Genomic DNA, 11,206 nt, shown 5'->3' on the forward strand with positions numbered 1-11,206 from the left:
CTCCTGCTCCAATTCCCTAACTCGGTCTGATAGGAGCTGCAGCTGGATGCACCTATTGCAGGTGTGGTCATCAGATCCATTATGGGCATTAGTCTCCCCAGCATCAAGGTTATCTTCAAAGGTGATGCTTCAGAGGGCAGCATCCATCACCCAGGACATGCATTCTTCACATTCTACCATCAGGGAGGATTGTACAGGAGCCTGACGACACACATTTAATGCTTTAGGAAAAGCTTCCCCTCTTCCATCAGATTTCTGAGTGGACAATAAGCCAGCTCATGAACACTACCTCTCTATTTTTTGCATTACATACTTACGTACACACGTGGAGAGGTACACACTCAAGTGTATGGGCACTGACACACCAGGACCAGCATGTTTCGGCCCAATTATCCAGCTGGCCCTATTAGTCAAAGGTTTGTGGAAATGGTTCAAAAGGTATTAAAAAAGATAAGTTATCGTAACAAATTATATAGTACTTAAATGAAATACAGGACAAATTACAACAGTAACAATATCATAGAACTATGAAACTGTGCATTAGTTCCTAAGGAGGAATTCATCCAGTTGTTACATGACCCCAGGTTTCGTTCACTGTGGACTGTCACTTTAAGAGACGCTTGGATGCGGCGGGACTATGAGGTCAGTATGACAAGCTACGACTGACCGCAGTTGTAAGAAAGGAGAGAGAGGCTTTGGACTGTAAGCTGCCAGTAGGAGCTGGTTTAAAATGGGTTAAGTCTGTTACCTCCCCATGCCCAAAAGATTGGGCTGATCAACGGCGTACCATGCATTGGATGTGTGACTGTCACTTCGTATAATCCATACGTGGATTCTGTTGGAGTATCCTGTGGGACCACTGTTGTTAACCCTTACCTGGATTCGGGTGTGTTATGTGGTAACCACTTAGAAGAAAGGACATTTCGTGGCTATGATATATTTCGATGTGGATTTTGGAACGACTCAACGGATAAGATCTTCGGCGACTGTTATTCTGTTTGCCCAGCGTGGAATCTGTGGAATTCTTCGTAATTGCCTTTTCTCTACATTTGACGTGGATTTACAAATCTTGGATTACTGAACCTTTCTACTTTGCCATTTTAAGACTTTAAGAATTGTTCCTAAGCTTGATACTTTGGGAGCTACATACACACACACACATATATACGCATAACACTGTCAACTTCTGTCTATTTCGTTTAAGTTTATATATTTTGAGCAGATACTAATAAAAGTTTTGGTTTTAATGTTAAAACCTGATTCATTTGTGATCTGTTGCTGCTGGAATGTAATACAGTGTACACCGACCGCTGTGTTCTTTTGATTGACTGTAACTGAACAACATCAGCGCATGCTTGGGGCATATAATGGACGACCTTCACATAATACTTTCAACAATTGCACACTGCATGTCTTCATTTTCATATTTATTGTAACATACAAGATGATTGTCAATATTTTCAAATTCTCCACAGTCCCCAACTTGTTGAAGCAGAAAAATTATTTTATTTTCACCTCTGGCCATTTCTGGCATCTCCGAGCCTGAATGCCAGAAACTGCAGTGAGTAAGGGTTCTCGGTTGCTTTGCTGCCACCTCTTCATTTTGCATCATTTCATGATGGTGAATCTTCAACATTTTCAGCATTTATTTCAGTCATTCCAATCGCGTTTCTGCACCTGGATCAGCTCCATGCCTCCCCCTCACATCTTTAATGGTCAATAGGTTTGGCTGTTGTTCCGGTCAAAGATCAGAATGGAGAAGAGATATGACCTGAGTACACTGACAGGGGAATGATTGTCGGTGCCAGATGGGGTGGTTTGAGTATCTCGGAAATGGCTGACCTCCTGTGATTTTCCACACACAACAACATCCCCCAGGCTTCACAGAATGGTGCAGAAAACAAACAAACAAACAAACAAAAAAAAAGCGAAAGCTCTCAGGGTGAAAATGCCTTGTTGATGAGAGAGGCCAAAGGAGAGTGGCCAGACTGGTTCAGGGTAACGGGAAGGTGATGGTATCTTAATTAACCACGTGTTGCGACAGTGGTGGGCAGAAGGGCATCTCCAAATGCACAGCATGTCAAACCTTGAAGTGAATGGACCACACAGCAGCAGGAGACCATCAGAGATACAGTGGTCACTCTATTAGGTACAGGGGGTACCTAATAAAATGGCCACTGAGTCAATGTGCAAAAGACCTTGTGGATAGCTGGAAAATGAATGGGATGAGCAGATGGTCCAATATTCATTTCTAACTTCCAATGCCTCGACCTTATGCATCCCCCCTGGCCACTGGAATAGAGCATAGATCAATACAGGCCATTCGGCCCACAATGTTGTGTCGACCCTTAAACCCTGCCTCCCATATAACCCTCCACCTTAAATTCCTTCATATACCTGTTGAGTACTCTCTTAAATTTCACTCGTGTTTCTGCCTCCACCACTGACTCAGGCAGTGCATTCCATGCACCAACCACTCTCTGAATAAAAAGCCTTCCTCTAATATCCCTGTGGTGAACTAAATATACCTGTCTGACTGCTCCTGTGGCTCCTCCCACAGACCCCTGTATAAAGGCGACTGTGGGCTGCTGCTCTCCCTCATTTTCCCCAGGATGTAGTGTTGTTTATTCTTCCAGTCAATAAAAGCCGATATCTCGCTTCCTAAGTCTCAGCGTGAGTTATTGATGGTGCATCAATCCCCCTTGAACTTCCCTCCCCTTACCTTAAAGCCATGTCATCTTGTACTGAGCAGTGGTGCCCTGGAGAAGAGGCACTAGCTGTCCACTCTGTCTATTCCTCTTAACATCTTGTATACCTCTATCATGTCTCCTCTCATCCTCCTTCTCTCCAGAGAGTAAAGCCCTAGCTCCCTTAATCTCTGATCATAATCCATACTCTCTAAACCAGGCAGCATCCTGGTAGATCTCCTCTGTACCCTTTCCAATGCTTCCACATCCTTCCTATAGTGAGGTGACCAGAACTGGACACAGTACTCTAAGCGTGGCCTAACTAGAGTTTTATACAGCTGCATCATTACATCGCGACTCTTAGACTCTATCCCTCGACTTATGAAAGCTAACATCCCATAAGCTTTCTTAACTACCCCATCTACCTGTGAGGCAACTTTCAGGGATCTGTGGACATGTACCCCCAGATCCCTCTGCTCCTCCACACTACCAAGTATCCTGCCTCTCTGTAACTCCCGAGTATCCTAACCTCTGTAAGTTATTGCAGAAAGTGAACGGGCAGAGCTATAAGTTAGTAAAGAGAGGGGTAACAGGACTGGTTAACTATTCCCAAATTAGTGAGGTCAGTGTCTGAATGAAGGAATATATCACTTGGGTTTGGGCTTTATCATCATTCAATGATCTATTGTTGGTCCACAGCTGACCTTTGACTTCTGAGGAGGATGTAGGGAGGCTGTGCTGATGGTTTGGAGTGGATAGGTTAAGTGAATGGGCCAGGCTGTAGTAAAGTGAATAGCCAGTTCGCGGTTTAAGGGTCTTGACCCGAAATATAGATTGACCACGTCCCTCCATTGTTGCTGCCTGCCCAGCTGAGTTCTGCCAATGCTCTGAGTATTGCTTAAAATGACACAGCCATCATCTTAATATTGTTCGTGGGAGCTTTCTGTGCATTGGTAGGCAGCGGCGTTTCCCTAGTGACAGCGGTCACTGTCTGTGGAATGATTTGGGGGATCTGAAGCTGAGAACGGCACTGTCTAAAAGTAGCCACTCAACGACTTTCATGTAAACGACTATTAAACAGAAATCGCCTGGGACGAGGAAGCGTGCGACCAGGACTGAGGGAAGGATGCGTGCACGCGCATATACGGGAAGTGACATAACGTGCGTGATGTGTACGAGCGCTCCGGGCAGTTCGGCAGACGGTAGGAGAGAGGGTTCGGGCTGAGGGTTCAATCCACGCGGGGGGGATGGGTCGGCGGGTCGGCGGCTCGGCTGTCATTTGCGGGAGAATAGGTGGGATCTGCAGAAAGCCCACAGACGGCCACACTGGGCCAGACGAGGCTCCCCCCTCTGCCGCTGGCCGCGCTCCGCAGTCGGGCCCGGGATTTACCTGCTCCCCACTGCGAGAAGCTGGGATGCGCATGCGCCTTTTCCCGGCCGCGCTGTCTACAGAGCACTTTCTGTCGCGTGTGGGATTGTGGGTAGCCAAGTGGCCATTAATTTCGTTAGAATAAGCCGTTTGTGAATATAAACCCTCAAAAAATCTTACGAATTTTGGCTTTCATATTTAATTAATTTATTGTCCCTTGTCTCTAATGATAAAGGAATCATATTCCCTTCATGCCTAATGATAGTTAACACTTATGTCAGAATTCTTTTCACCCTTTTTTTAAATGACAAGAATAACTCGATTTCTATACACCTAACTAATGTCCCTGTTTTGGCATCATTTTGGAGCCATGGTGATAAATTCCCAATTCTCTGTGAATCTCATGAATGATGTCACTACAAGCAGTGCAGTAATCTGCCAGCATTGATTGGGGGCAGTGGGCTTGATTTTGTTGTCATTAGTTGGATAAATGTCAAATCCCATGCAGAAGTCACAACTCATCATTGAGATTAAAATGATCTTATCTGAAATGCTGTCCTGTATCACCTATTGAGAGCTTTTGTAAACTCCTTTTACAGGATTTATTTGGAGGATTGTTATGTGGGAATCCCAAATTCAAACCTGTACAATTCAGTTCACCAGCATCATAATATCAACAAATATAGAAGAAGAGAAGGACTAATTTACTTCCGAGGATAAATTACAAACCACCGCCTAACCAGCAAGACAAGAGTTGTTCCACTGCATGAGTGATCAAGAACACCAAATCTGGGAAGACCTTTGGCCAGTCACACAGTCAGAGAAGATCGTTCACCAGTCACATCAAACTGAAACCATATGCTTGTTCTGCATGTGGGTAAGGTTTTAATGAACCGCCTTGGAGATAAACTTTATAAATGATTTTTCATTCTGAAGGATGGAGCAGATATTTGTTTGATTAAAAATAATAGACAATGAGGGGTGTTGATGCCCAGTAGCAATAATCCATTCCAACTGGAAACTTTGTGTCTGAACTGAAGTTTACAGTACGAGACCCATTGATCCAGGACCTTGCGAACACAACAGCACATCTAGGACATTCTTCTCCTCCAAGTCCTCTCTCAAAGACACACAATGTCATCTGATCTGATGAGACACCAGCCAGTTTTTTCCAGAAAGAAATCATTAACGTGTTCTGTGTGTGGGAAAGGATACAATGCTCCAACCAGCCTCATGGTACAGCAACAAGTTCATTCAGGAGAGAGGCCGTTCACCTGCTCTGACTGCGGGGAGGGATTCACTCAGTCATCAGACTTGATGAAAAACCAGCAAGTTCCTACTGGGGAGAAACCTTTTATCTGCTCTGAGTGTGGGATGCGATTCACTTGGTTGTCCAGCCTGGTGGCTCACCAGCGAGTTCACACCGGGGAGAGGCCATTTACTTGTTCCGAATGTGGGAAGGGATTCACTCAATCATCCAGCTTTTGTACTCACCAGCAGGTTCACACTGGGGAGAGGCCGTTCACCTGTTCCGTGTGTGGGAAAAGGTTCAATCACCCCTCCAACTTGCAGAGGCACCACCGACTTCACACCGGGGAAAGGCCGTTCAGCTGCTCTGAGTGTGGGAAGGGATTCACTCAGTCATCACATCTGCAGGAACACCAGCGGGTTCACACCGGGGAGAAGCCCTTCATCTGCTCTGAGTGCGGGAAGGGATTCACTCGGTCATCGCACCTTCAGGATCACCAACGCGTTCACACTGGGGAAAAGCCCTTCATCTGCTCTGAATGTGGGAAGGGATTCACTCAGTCGTACAGCCTGATGATACACCAACGAATCCACACTGGTGAGAGGCCGTTCGCCTGCTCTGAGTGTGGGCAGGCGTTCAGCAGGTCAGACAGCCTGTTGATACACTTGCAAGTTCATTCTGGGGAGAGGCCTTTCATCTGCTCCCAGTGCGGGAAAGGATTTATTCAATTATCGGACCTGAAGACACACCAACGAGTTCACACGGGGGAGAGGCCGTTTATCTGCTCTGAGTGTGGAAAGGCATTCACTCAATCATCCAGCCTAAGGACACACCAACGGGTTCACACCGGGGAGAGGCCGTTCACATGTTTCAGGTGCGGGAAGCGATTCACCCAGTCGGCTGGCCTGTGGAAGCACCAGCGAGTCCACAAGTGACCGCAGGAGCTGGGTTCTCCAGCTGTTGCTCCTGATAATCATGTGGCGGGTTGGATCGCACTCACTATCCCAGACTGTGTTCACTACCGAGGTTAACAGCTGGGCTAGAGTTTAATGTGATGATAGTGGTCATTGTGGGAGGAGGGGTGATAGTCGAAGGGCTGGGATAGGAGAACGGAACCAGGGAGCCGTGCCTTTCAGCAGCACGGTGGTAAATAATTCCTGTGTTCACAAGTCTAACTCTTTCTTAAGTGGGATTTAATGTTCTGTGAGTTGTAAATTTGAAACAGAAGATGAATGTTGACTGAGGGATTCAGGGGTATGCTGCGTGTTGGGATTTTGGAATTGGGTCAAAGGTCAGAATTGATGAAAGAATGAAGGAAGCGGTGTGGGGTGGGGAGAGGAGGTCGATCACTGAATCGTTACTGCACTGGCGCAGGTCATTCAAAGCCCGCTCTGCATCAACAGTCCAGTCAGTCTTGTTCCCAACTCCTCCCTTGTCATCCTGCAGTTTTCCCATCTCGGGAATCTGCTGAAAGCTTTTGAAAATTCCACCTGCCTTTGGGGCAGTGAGTTCCAGACTGAGACACTCACTGCGTGAAACTGTTTCTCCCCGCACCGTCCCTGCCCAACCTTTTTACAGCAAAGCCCCTGCTTCTCCTCCGTCCTACCAATGGCAACGGCTTCACTTTCTCCATTGTCTGGACGCCTGGTGAGTAGTTTACAGAAAAGTACAGCATAGTACAGGCCCTTCAGCCCACATGGCTGTGCTGACCGTTTCACCTATCCCACCATCCACCTAATCCTTCCCTCTGACACAGCCCTCCATTTTTCTTTCATCCATGTGCCTATCAGATGTGTCAGTATTACAGTGGAGTAAAGGGAATTACAGAGGCACGAGAGAAGAGCCGGCCAGAATCGATGGGAAAAGAACACTGGCAGGGATGATGGCAGAGCAGCAATGGCTGGAATTTCTGGAAGCAATTCAGAAGGCACAGGATATACACATCCCAAAGAGGAAGAAGTATTTTAAAGGCAAGAAGAGGCATTCAAAAGGCAAACAGAAGTCAAAACCAACATAAAAGCCAAAAAGAGGGTATATAATAGAACAGAAATTAGTGTGGCTGGGAGGCTTTTAAATACCAGCAGAAGGCAACTAAAATGTCATTAAAAGGTAAGGATGGAATACAAAAGCCAATAATATTTAAAAAGATACCAAAACTTTTTTCAGATATATATAGAGTAAAATAGAGGTGAATGGATATCAGACTGCTGGAAAACGATGCTGGAGGGGTAGTAGTGGGAGACAAGGAAATGGCAGATGAACTGATTAAGGATGTGGTTTTGGAGTACTTAGAGGCACATGATTAAATAGACCATAATCAGCATGGTTTCCTCAAGGGAAAATCTTGCTTGACAAATCTGTTGGAATTCTTTGAAGAAATAACAATCAGGGTAGACAAAGGAGAATTGATTGATGTTGTGTATTTGGATTTTCAGAAGGCCTTTGACAAGGTGTCACACATGAGGCTGCTTAGCGAGCTATGAGCCCGTGGTATTACAGGAAAGATTCTAGCACGGATAAAGCAGTGGCTGATTGGCAGGAGGCAAAGAGTGGGAACGAAGGGAGCCTTTTCTAGTTTGGCCAGTGACTAGTGGTGTTCCACAGGGGTCTGTGTTGGGACTGATCCTTTTTTACATTAAATGTCAGGGATTTGGATGATGGAATTGATGGCTTGGTTGCAAAGTTTGCAGACGAAGTGAAGCTAGGTGGAGGGGCAGGTAGTTTTGAGCAAATAGGGAGGAGGAGAATGGGCAAAGAAGTGACAGAAGGATACAGCGTTGAGAAGTGTACGGTCACGCACTTTGGTAGAAGAAATTAAAGGTTTGTCTATGTCCTAAGCAGAGAGGAAATGCAAAAATCTGAGACGCAGAGAGATTTGGGAGTCCTTGTGCAGGATTCCCTAAAGGTTAATTTGCAGGTTGAGTCTGTGGTGAGGAAGGCAAATGCGATGTTAGCATTCACTTTAAGAGGACTGGGATATAAAATCAAGGATGTAATGTTGATACGTTATAAAGTATTGTGAGCAGTTTTGGGCCCTTTATCTTAGAAAGGATGTACTTAAACTGGAGGGGGTTCAAAGGAGGTTCATGAAAATGATTCTAGGATTAAACGGCTTGTCATGTGAAGAGTTTTTGATGGTGGGCCTGTATTCACTGGAGTTTAGAAGAATGCGGGGTGACCTAATTGAAACCTTTCAAATGGTGAAAGGCCTTGATAAAGTGGATGTGGAGAGGATGTTTCCGATGGTGGGAGAGTCTAAGACCAGAGGACACGGCTCAGAATAGGGGGGGGGGCTTCCTTTTAGAATGGAGATGAGGAGGAATTTCTGTAGCCAGTGAGTGGTGAATCTGTAGAAGTCGTTGCCTTAGACAGCTATGGAGGCCCTTTATGTCTATTTAAAGCACAGGTTGATCGATTCTTGATTTGTCAGGGCATGAAGGGATATGGGGAGAAGGCAGGAGATTGCAGCTGAGAGGAAAATTGGATCAGCCGTAATGAAATGGCAGAGCAGACTCGATGGGCCAAATGGCCTAACATAGCTCCTAAATTTTATGGTCTATCTGAGAGTCTCTTAAATATCTCTTAAATGGGGTGTCTCGTGAATATTAATAGTCCTAGATGGAGTATTGTGTACAGTTCTGGTCACCGGATTATAGGGAAGATCTCAACAAATTAGAGAGAGTGCAGAGGAGATTTACTAGAATGTTACCTGGGTTTCAGCACCTACGTTACAGAGAAAGGTTGAACAAGTTAGGTCTTTATTCTTTGGAGTGTAGAAGGTTGAGGGGGGACTTGATAGAGGTATTTAAAATAACGAGGGGGATAGAGTTGACGTGGATAGGCTTTTTCCATTGAGAGTAGGGGAGATTCAAACAGGAGGACATGATTTGAGAGTTAGGGGGCAAAAGTTTAAGGGTAACACGAGGGGGAATTTCTTTACTCAGAGAGTGGTAGCTGTGCGGAACGAGCTTCCAGTAGAAGTGGTAGAGGCATGTTCGGTATTGTCATTTAAAGTAAAATTGGATAGGTATGTGGACAGGAAAGGAATGGAGGGTTATGGGCTGAGTGCGGGCCAGTGGGACTAGGTGAGAGTAAGCGTTCGGCACGGACTAGAAGGGCCGAGATGGCCTGTTTCCGTGCTGTAATTGTTATTTGGTTGTATTTATAGTGGAAGTGGAGAGGATGCTTCCAATAGTGGGACAGTCTAGAACCAGAAGACACTGCTTCAGATTAGAAGGAAATCCCTTTTGAATTGGGATGACGAGGAATTTCTTTACCCGGGGGGTGGTGAATCTGTGGAATTCATTGCTATAGGTGGGTGTGGAGGACTAATCATTTAAAGTGGAGGGAAGTGGACACTTTTTTCAGGTGATCTTTCCTGTCCACCTGAGGGAATACAGGGCCCTCAGTTTAATATCTCGACAAGATTCCCTCTGAAAGTTCACTATCCTCCCAGAAGCTGGATTCTTGTGTATGAGTTTCAGGGACTGGAGAGGAAATCTGAACCTTGAGCTCCACGGGTCAGAGTGCAGCCACGAAGACCCAGCTGACCAGAGGAATTAGAAATCTCTACTCCAACTTTCTCTCCCACCCTTATTGATGGCTTTTGGATCCTCCTCCATAGATGCTGCCTGACCTGCTATGTCCCTGTGTTGTTCTGGACTTTCGATACTCATCCCTGTAGTGCTCTTCTAGCTCTTCAATGGAAAAACTGCCTACCTGAGCCAAGTGTCAAATTTTGACTCGTCAGCCCGGAGTACCGATGCCATTGTTCAATAGCGCGGTCCTTGTGTTTTTGTGCATAGGCGAGTCTCATGGCTTTGTTTCCACTTTGCAAGAACTGCTTTTTGGCAGCAACTCCTCCACGAAGATCCCTTTGGACAAGACTTCTCCGGACTTTGAAAGGGTGTACTTGGGCTCCAGTGGTTTCGGTGAGTTCAAAGCTGATAGGAGTGCTGGACTTCTCCCAACGTAGAAGGGATGTCAGTTTGGTGTATCTCTCATCTGCTGCACTCAGTTTCCACGGCCGGCCAGTGCATTTCTGGTTCTTAGCCTTGCCCACTACTTTGTGCTTCTTTGGACCGCACATCTTGGAAACTCCTGCCTGGCATGAAATATCTGCTTGGGAGATCCTTGCTGATGCAGAACGACCACCTTGTGTCTTGTCGCTATGCTCGCTCTTGCCAAGGTGTAAGAACTGATGATTTGAAGGTTCGACTGTCACATCTGGCACACCCTCACCTTTTACTTTGGCTGTCCTTTGGCCAGTTTGATTCCTTCTTCACCTGTTTCTGTTTCAGTTAATCAGTTTAGTTCATTTAACTCATGATGTCATTGATTTGTTTGTTTAATCATGCACTGGGCTAGAAACCTACGAAGTATTCACTTTTATTTGAGAAATGGTCTATTACTTAATATGTTACCTTCTTTAACAAAATACAAAAAAACTCTATAAATATCTTTTTGGAAAATGAATGTTCGGAAATTGAAATTTGTTCTTTTCTACTGACACAGTGTTGAAGAAAACAAAAAATAAATATGCAAAACAAAATTTATATAAGAAATTGAGGGTGCCTGAGACTTTTGCACAGTACTGCAGTAATTTTATGTATTGCATTTAAAGAGCAAACACGAGGAAATCTGCAGATGCTGGAAATTCAAACAACACACACAAAATGCTGGTGGAACACAGCAGGCCAGGCAGCATCTATAGGAAGAAGCACTGTCGACGTTTCGGGCCGAGACCCTTCGTAAGGACTAACTGAAAGGAAAGATAGTAAGACCTTCTCCAGCTCTGTATCACTTTCGCCAATCACCTTTCCAGCTCTTAGCTTCATCCCACCCTCTTTGAAAGTAGTGGGGGGAGAGGGAAATGCGAAATGATAGGAGAAGACTGGAGGG

The 11,206-nt window shown here is 45.5% G+C and overlaps 1 pseudogene; it reads left to right on the plus strand.

Annotated features, from left to right (window-relative positions):
• LOC140716248 (uncharacterized) overlaps positions 1–10,967 on the plus strand; it is a 97,912-nt pseudogene extending 86,945 nt beyond the window's left edge.
• Positions 10,968–11,206: the final 239 nt, after the last annotated feature.

The sequence above is a fragment of the Hemitrygon akajei genome, chromosome 25, assembly GCF_048418815.1.
Source record: "Hemitrygon akajei chromosome 25, sHemAka1.3, whole genome shotgun sequence".
NCBI lineage: Eukaryota > Metazoa > Chordata > Chondrichthyes > Myliobatiformes > Dasyatidae > Hemitrygon > Hemitrygon akajei.